The following is an 8,720-nucleotide window of genomic DNA, read 5'->3' on the forward strand; positions in this document are numbered from 1 at the left end:
CAACACTCGGAATTTGGAGAGAAAAAAAAAAAATACCCTTCATTTTCCCCAATTTTCCTTCAAAGCTTTAACACCTAGAATTTTGGAGAGAGAAAATGCAATACCCTTCATTCTTCCCTAATTTACCTCCATATTGAAAGTCGAGGATTAAAAGGAGTACTACTCCTATAGTCAGAGGACCATTTGTGGTATTAACTCTTTTTAAAATGTTTAAGAAATCTCTTAACCTTATCATTACAACAATCTAAAAAAAAAAAGGAGCTAATGAAACTTGTAGGCTTGCATATATAAATTGATTCGCTCGCACTGTAATGTTGGTGATAATTACAATAATGTCATTGCCTTTTTTTTTTTGAAAAAAAAAAATCATCTAATTTGTTTCAAATTTTTTTTTTTTTATTATAAATGTAAGGTTGGGATTAGTTCTTAGTTTTTTCTTGAGGGAATATTCTCATTGGAGTGTTAACCTACACAATAGGGTCTTTGTATAAAAACTTATATTAGGATAAATCTCTACCGCCGGTTAGGGTTTCATATTGGTTGAGGGGTTTAGTAAAAAAAAAAAAAATACAGAGTCAATTTTATAATTATTGAAAATTTTGAAATTTTCAATATTTATAATCGCAACCCACATATTTTCACCTTATTTTCTACAAATATAGAGGTGATCTACATAAAAATTAACTAAATAAATAAATATTTGTAAATGACTAAATTTCTTTTAATTTTTCAAATATCATTTCGCATTCTCAGTACAATATTACTTTCAATCCTACAAACATTGGACCTCATCTATTATCCTGAATATCATCATTATATGAGAGTCCCACATGCACACTTGCATATTCCAGCTATGCAAGCATATTTACAGTTAGGACCCGGACATATATCTTTACACTCTTCATGGGTTACGCACTCTGGCACAACAATGCTATCCTTCACGATTTGATCTTCTGGCAGGCTATTAGAAGTATGACAATTTGATGAATCTGCAAATATGTTGAATTAAGTAAACACATTGAAAATTATGAATATATAAATAAAAAACAAGTATTAAGTTCAAAAATATATTGAAAATGATGTACATATACACACATGAAATATATATTTTCTCAAGTATTAGACACATGTCTAATATATGAGAAAAATTTTGTTCCTCACTACTACCGTGCCCAAAAAAATAGATAAATAAAAAAATAAGGCAGTAATTTTGTTATATCTTTTTGTGTTTGTGTGTGTATGTGTGAGGGACATGTATACTATAAGCGAAAAGAAGAATATATAACTACTAACCCAACATAATTAGCAAGAAAGCAAGAGAGAACATGAGAACAATCTTTGATGCCATTTGTATGTTTACTGTACAACAACGTTAAATTTGATTCGCTTGAAATAGAACTACAACAATTTTTGATGCTTTACTAATTTATAAGATGAGTATCAAATGTAACGGATGGCGCATACATAGTAATCCCCAATATTGCATAAACTCATATTGTCCATGTATAGTAAAATATTAAAACAAAAATAATATACTTGTTATTTGAAGGGAAATTTTATCCCAAATATAGTATAATTGTCTTTCTATAGTAATTTTTTTTAAAATATTTCCTTATTTCTTTTCCAGGAAAAATTTTATTTGGGACAATGCTATATGAAACGCTTTTTAAACCTAATTTTATCTATTTTATTTAACTAATACATTACCGGTGCGATGCACCGATATATTTTTTTATTATATATTTAAATAATAAAATTAATGATGAAATTATAAACAATTCAAATATTTGATAGTGTACATTTATTTGAAACTAGTATTTTCACCCGTGCGATGCACAGAATGGATTTGTTGTAATATACTAAGAATATTTGAATTGATATACAATTATTTAAATTAGAACATCTAGTATTATATAGTGTAATTAAAAATATGGTTTCCATCGTTTATGTATTTTGATGTTATCATTGCTTGAATTTATGCAAATAATTGCTCAATTTAATAGCTAATGTCTAGATGTACGCTTGCGGTACTATAACTTTGAAGATTTTATTTATCATTGTTTAGTATTTTCATAAATTACGCAAATGTGCTCATTCTCTAACAACTCAGTTATATGAACGAATTGCTATCCTAATTCATTTTTATGGAAGATATATTTTTTGTCTAGATATATAGTAATTTTTCCATTAAAAAAAAACATAATAACATCGATTATATTTACACATTATTGAAACATCTTTGTAGACGACATTGGTTGTGGCAACACAATCTTATCCATCATTGTCAAGAGCTAACATACACCTTCAGTTCATCAGGACGGGTTAACCGGGTGAAAATATATAATGGTAATATATCACTCATTTAGTGATCATTTTATATTTTCAATCAATTTGTAATATCAGATTCGTTTTCAGTCAATTATTTTATTTTTATTTTTAGTCAATTAGAATACCAAATGCTGTGATATTTTTACCTAAATTTCGTTCCATTTTTAATTGATGATGTAGATATTATTATTGAAATATTTCCGTTCCATTTTTAATTTACCTTTACTATTGTTTAAAATATGCATTTACTATTGATGATATAGAATATTATTATCGAAATATTTTCGTCCAATTTTTTATTTCTGTTCCATCTTTAATTAAAATGCAATGATCTGACCATTTATTTTTTATTTTAGTCAATTATGGATTTTTTATTATTTGGAGTCAATTATTAATATTCATTTCCTTTTATATTTTTCTGGTCAATTAGTAATATTAGATTCATTTTCAGTTAATTATTCATTTTTATTCTTAGACAATTAGTCAATTAGAATGTAGATGCAGTGATATTTTTACCTAATTTCTGTTTGATTTTTATTTTAATTTTCACACAACTAGATATTGTCCCGTGCAATGCACGGGGTAAATATAATTTTAATAAAAAAAAGTGTTGTTGTACAATAAAAAAAAAAAAAGAAAATATTATTGAAAGAAAGACTAAATTACAAAGTATTTAAAACCTGTAAACTACATTAGTTGTAGAATTAGAATTAGTGGTTCACCACAGAGTAATATTTGTCCTCTGACCCCGCCACCCACAAGTTGTGTGGTTGTTTGATTCCAATACTGTTTTATTGCCTCATGTGCACTTTTGACTATTTGTTGATGCTATTCGTGTCTTGAGCTATGTCTTATGATTCTGTTGCTTCGGTTTTGAGCTATTGATATGTTATAAAGACACATTCTTGAAAGATCTAGACCTGTCTCCACTGGTTATGAAACTCTAATTTAAAACCGAGGGTAGACCCAATCAAGCAAGGGTAGGCACATTCAATATAATTAATCACACACATAACGATTCTAGCATGCATCATAAGGTCACAAGACTATTTCATATCAATCATATCAATATTCCGTTACTATTTCAGTCACAATCAACAATAAGACACGTATGCACATATGGTGGTGTCGCAGGACCAATCGCATGCCCATACATGAGGGTCAGCGCATATAGCTCTGACACGACCCTGAAGCACCCTGCTTGTACCGCAACACAAGGAGATTGATCGCAACCAATCGACGAACCGCAGCTCATTTATAACGTTTGATCGCAACCAAACGGTGGACCGCAGCCCGAATATTATGTATATCTGATCGCAACCCGATTATGGACCACAGCCCTATATATATATATATATATATATATATATATATATATATATATATATATATATATATATATATATATATATATATATATATCAGCCGATGGTTCTCAACCCATCCAACTGCCTGTATAGCCGATCGATCGCAACCAGCAAGGTTTACACCTGATGGTTCTCAACCCATCAGATGGTCATTATAGCTAATTGATCGCAACCAATTGGGGTATCATGCACAATTAACACATAAGCCAAATACATGCAACCCACATTAACACATAAAGATGGGGAATCATCGGGGAACACTTATCCTAATATAACTTATGCGTGGCCAATCACATTAAACTACTCGAGAAACGCCTAAGGGGTCATGCACCTTCCTTCTAGGCCAATGGGATACCAATTCGATTAGCATGCGATACACGAGACTCTTTTATCCTAAGAATGGTACCTACTACATCAAACAAGACTCACATACGACAAACGGGGTACAACGGGACACCACGGGACACGGGGAAACATCCAACGGGGAAAAACATCACGATTCGTACCGAGTGTCCAGTGGGTGGAGGGCCACCCGCCGGCGGCGAATCACAAGGTAGCGGGGAAAAACATCTTCGTGATTTCAGCTCCTACTAAGGTTCTTTCTCTAAGATCTCAGCTCCTCTTCGTGATTTCTCCTAACATTTGGCAGTAGGGAAATTCTTGGGAATTCTTGTGTGGTGGAATCTATTGTGGTGGGATTTCTAGGTGCCTCCTCGGTCCTTATTTATATTTAAGAGTCCTAACTAAGGTTTGAAAGGTAAGGATTCACTTATTCTATTCCTTATAGGACTAAGGTTTTGGTTTAGAGATAAGGGTCCATGATCCACGGTGGACCCCTTCTTAATTAGTTAAGGAAATTTAAACCTCTTTTAACGACAAGCAACTAAATACTTAGTTTGGGTTAGAGGTCGCAACACAGGGTGTTACACCCTCCCCCCCCCCCCCTCCCCCCTTACAAGAGGCTTCGTCCCCGAAGCCTGTGCATGGATCCATTCTATCACCCCTGGATGTCACGCATTCGGCCTCCTAGTTTAGGAAATGCGTTTCCACGTGTCGTTTACTGGGGGTAGAGTGGAGTTTGGTTAGGTTGACAGCAAGTAGTGTTTGGAAAGTTTGGGTCTACCTTGGTTTCTTGCTCTCGAGCTAGACGCCCCGAGTGTGCCGAGCATGGTGAGTTGCGAGAATTAGGGATGAGAACCCGTTATCCATAATCTGGTTCTGCCTGGTGAGTTGCGCGAGGATGCGCTCATTTACGGACCTCTCATCTCAGCCTTCCATGTTCCCTCTTTCTTGTGCGGGTGCAGGCGGGTTTGGTTGGCTGTCCTCTTCATGTTCCTCTTGTTCCCCACATTCTTGATTTGCCAGTCTCAGTTTCTTGTTAGAGATTTCCAACTGGTTGACTAGCATTCGTCATTCTTTTGTGGGTTTCAGGCAAACTTCCCCGAAAGTGATGTATTGTCCCTCTCCGACATGGTAGATGTCATTGTGCTGGAGGTTCTGGACATTGAAAACCATCCCACTCACGGGCTTGGCTTCCATGTGGCTTAGGTCTACCCCTTTTCTTTCCATGATCCAACTTATGATCATCCCGTAGGGTAAGTTGAGCCGGTTGCTAGATTTACAGAATTCCATGTTTTTCAACATAAGGGCGGGCAAATTGAACTTGACTTTGTGCTTAAGGAAATAGGCAAAGGTGCATTCTAAGCTCCCCACATCCTTGATCTTGTTGTTAGTGGGCAACAAGCTATCAGACACAATCATGACTAACAACTTCTATTCGGCGGTTAGCCACTTCCTGTTTGGCCTGGCGGCCGAAGTGAAACCATCCTCTTTTCCTAGCAAATACCCGAGGTAATCCTTGTACCCTGTGCTTTGGGTACTGACCCGTGCCTTCCGGTCACAGTCTGACACACCCGTGGTGGTCAGTTTTAGGAGTTTAGCCAGGCGGCCCTCGGAGAGCACTATTTCCTTGCCCCCGGACCTTAGAGGTGACTTCTAACTTGTCCCCCCGTTTGGTGGCTACCAAGTGATAATAGAACTCTTTTACCAATTCGGGGTATGTATCTCCTTTAATCGCGAGATAGGTATCCAAAAGGCCTTGGAATCTAAGCATATCGACCAACTCCGGAGAGAATTGGTCGGGTTCAAGAGCTTTACCTCCTATCACCGTGTAGTCGGCGTCGTTCCATTCCGGGACTCAGGTACCAACGGGCTTTTTCGGCATTGAAAGATTTTCCAAGAAGCGGTGGTGGTGCGGTTTTGACGTTCCGGCGAAGTTTTCCGGCGAGGGTTCCGGCGATAAGGCCGACGGCGCAGCTCGGTTCCGGTGGCGACCTAGGGTCGGTGGCGAGGGACTCGGCTGTCCTTGGGCAAGGTTGGAGGCGATGTCGAGGTGCGGCAGCGGGGGCTGGCCAGGAGGTTGACGGGGAGGCGAGCGCCGGCTGGACGGCTTTGTCGTGGGCAGTTCACGGGACGTCGACGGCAGGAGTGGAGCGGCAGCGCTGGCCGGGTGGTCGACGGGCGGTCGACGGCGGCGTGGTGGCAGGCGGTTGGTGGTACTTGGCTGGGGAGTTCTCGGGCGGCTGGTCAGCATCGTGGGAGAGAGGGAAGAAGAGAGAGGGAAGGAGAGAGAGAGATGGTGTGGGGGGAAGAAGAAGGAGAAGGGTTTTTGATTTGGGGATTTTGTGGGTTTTAGGGATTTGGAAGGGTTTAAGAAGGGAGTGTTCCCTTAAGGTTTTAAGAAACACCTATTGCCTAGTGGCTAAGGTTTTAGTCTTGTAAATGAAAGGTCCAAGATTCAATTCCCATTGGTTGCATTGGCCCCTTTTTTTTTGCACTCCTTTCATGTCTTAGGTTTCCTACCCTTCCTTTGACCCGATGTGGCAATCGGCTTGACTGGATCCCCTTGTCAGACTTTTGCCTTCACCGTGTGTTCGGTTTGAGACTCGTGGATTATAAGGGATGTGGGTCTTAGTCCTCCACTTTAAGTTGATTTAATTGTGTTAGTGTTTTTAATTGTTCAAAAACCCCATATTATAATTGGCAATATTATTATGGAATACTAAGATAGGTTTAGAGTCTGTCCGTTTAGCTCTACAGAAGATTGATCAATCAGAAGCAACAACAGAAGGACTGACACTGAAGATCTGATTTAGGAAGCTGATTTCTAAAAGTCTTACGCGGTTTTATTAGACAATTTTGGAAAGAAGATCAGCGAATATTTTCAAGAAAGGTATGGACCTAATCCTCTGAGATTACATTCCTCTTTTATAGTCCTACCTTCTACAATCAAAGCTATTGATGGAGAGTGTTTATTGAAGAATCTATAAGTACCCGTACTCGAAGAGAATTAGGGTTACGCTGAAAGAAAGAAGAAACACTTCCAATCTGCTAAATGAGACCAGACCTTTGATTGTTATGCATCTTCTCAATACAATATGTTCACGGTGATTAAGATGATGAACTTGAGAAGAATTACTGCTGCTTAAACGAAAGGACACTGAGATCACATCGTTGTGGGAACAACCTTAAAGAGCGTCATTGAAGTGGACTGCATCAGAGTGGGCTCTCCAAGTGAAGGGACTTCATTGGACTTCTGAATGCATGGCTCTCCATCTTCAACAATCCACTAAACCTGTGTAGACTGGGTTTGTACCTTGTGTGGGGCACTTGGGTAAGATTATTGTATATCTACCTTTGTACATTGGATTATGATTTAGTGGATTGGACGCCTATGTGATCGTCCCCCAGACGTAGATACACACTGTATCGAACTGGGTAAACATTCTGTGTCGTTGGCTTTTGTGTTGTTATCTTTCTCTTTATTTTCTCCATGATTTATCATTACTGATTGATGACCTAACAGAATCAATCAGTAATCTCGGTCAGTCGACTAATTCTGTTAATCCCTTAAAATTAAAAGGAGAAAATGCAAAATTACATGTGGTATCAGAGCTTTTAAGTCTACATAGTAACTTGATCCGACGGGTTGTTTTTAGTTTTGCATTCTCTATGTTTTGCGCAAGTGTTTGTGTGTTCGTTGGCTAGTTGTTGTATTCAGGATGGACGCAAGTATGAAACCACCAGAACTAGATGGTCACAACTACTCTTTCTGGAAGGCTCGCATGGAGATATATCTTCAAGCACAAGGTACCAGGGTTTTTCGCACCGTTCTAACTGGGTGGAGTCGTCCTACTACTCAGAATGCGCAAGGAATTACTGAAGATAAGCCCATGGAGACTTGGACAGATGATGAGATGAATGCCTCTGATCTAAACAATAAAGCATTGAACTCAATTGTTGGATCTCTGCATGAATCTGTTTTTACGCTTGTTACAGGAGTAAAAGAGGCTAAACGGGTATGGAAAATTCTTGAAACCAGATTTGAAGGAACTAGTGATGTTAAACAGTCAAAGCTACAAATGGTTCTGTCGGAATTCGAAGCTCTCAGAATGATTGAAGAAGAAACCATTTCTACCTATCAAAAGATGTGTTCTTTATTTATTTATTTTTTTTAATGCAAAAACAAAACAGGGTATCAAAATTTAAGATCCAAGAATCGGATATTTACGATAATTGAATCGAGACAAGCAATACTCTGACAACAATGACTGAATCGCGATAGAGATGATAAATATGATTTCATGAGAATTATACCCCTGGACAATTAAGAGCTCTAATTGTTGTTACAAGGTTGAATTATGGTCCGATGGGGATCTGAATGCTCTCTTCAGAGGTAAGGCAATGTCTTGGTATGTAGTGAAGTGATCAGTGAACAAGGAGAAAACTAAAGAAAAAAGCATGAGGTCACGTTGAATTGGGATTTTAGGATTTTTATTTGGATTTTTAATTACCGAAAAACTGATGAGGATGAGGAAGGACAATAATACCCTTATTATTTTAAGAATTCGGCGTGTTTTAATTTTTCCGATGACCGGAGTGATTAACTTTGGTAGTAAAATAATAGTTGTGGGATGAGTTTTGGTAGGAATTAAACATGCGGAGAAGATTGCAAATACCTAAAAT

The sequence above is a fragment of the Ipomoea nil genome, unplaced genomic scaffold (genome assembly GCF_001879475.1).
Source record: "Ipomoea nil cultivar Tokyo-kokei standard unplaced genomic scaffold, Asagao_1.1 scaffold2580, whole genome shotgun sequence".
NCBI lineage: Eukaryota > Viridiplantae > Streptophyta > Magnoliopsida > Solanales > Convolvulaceae > Ipomoea > Ipomoea nil.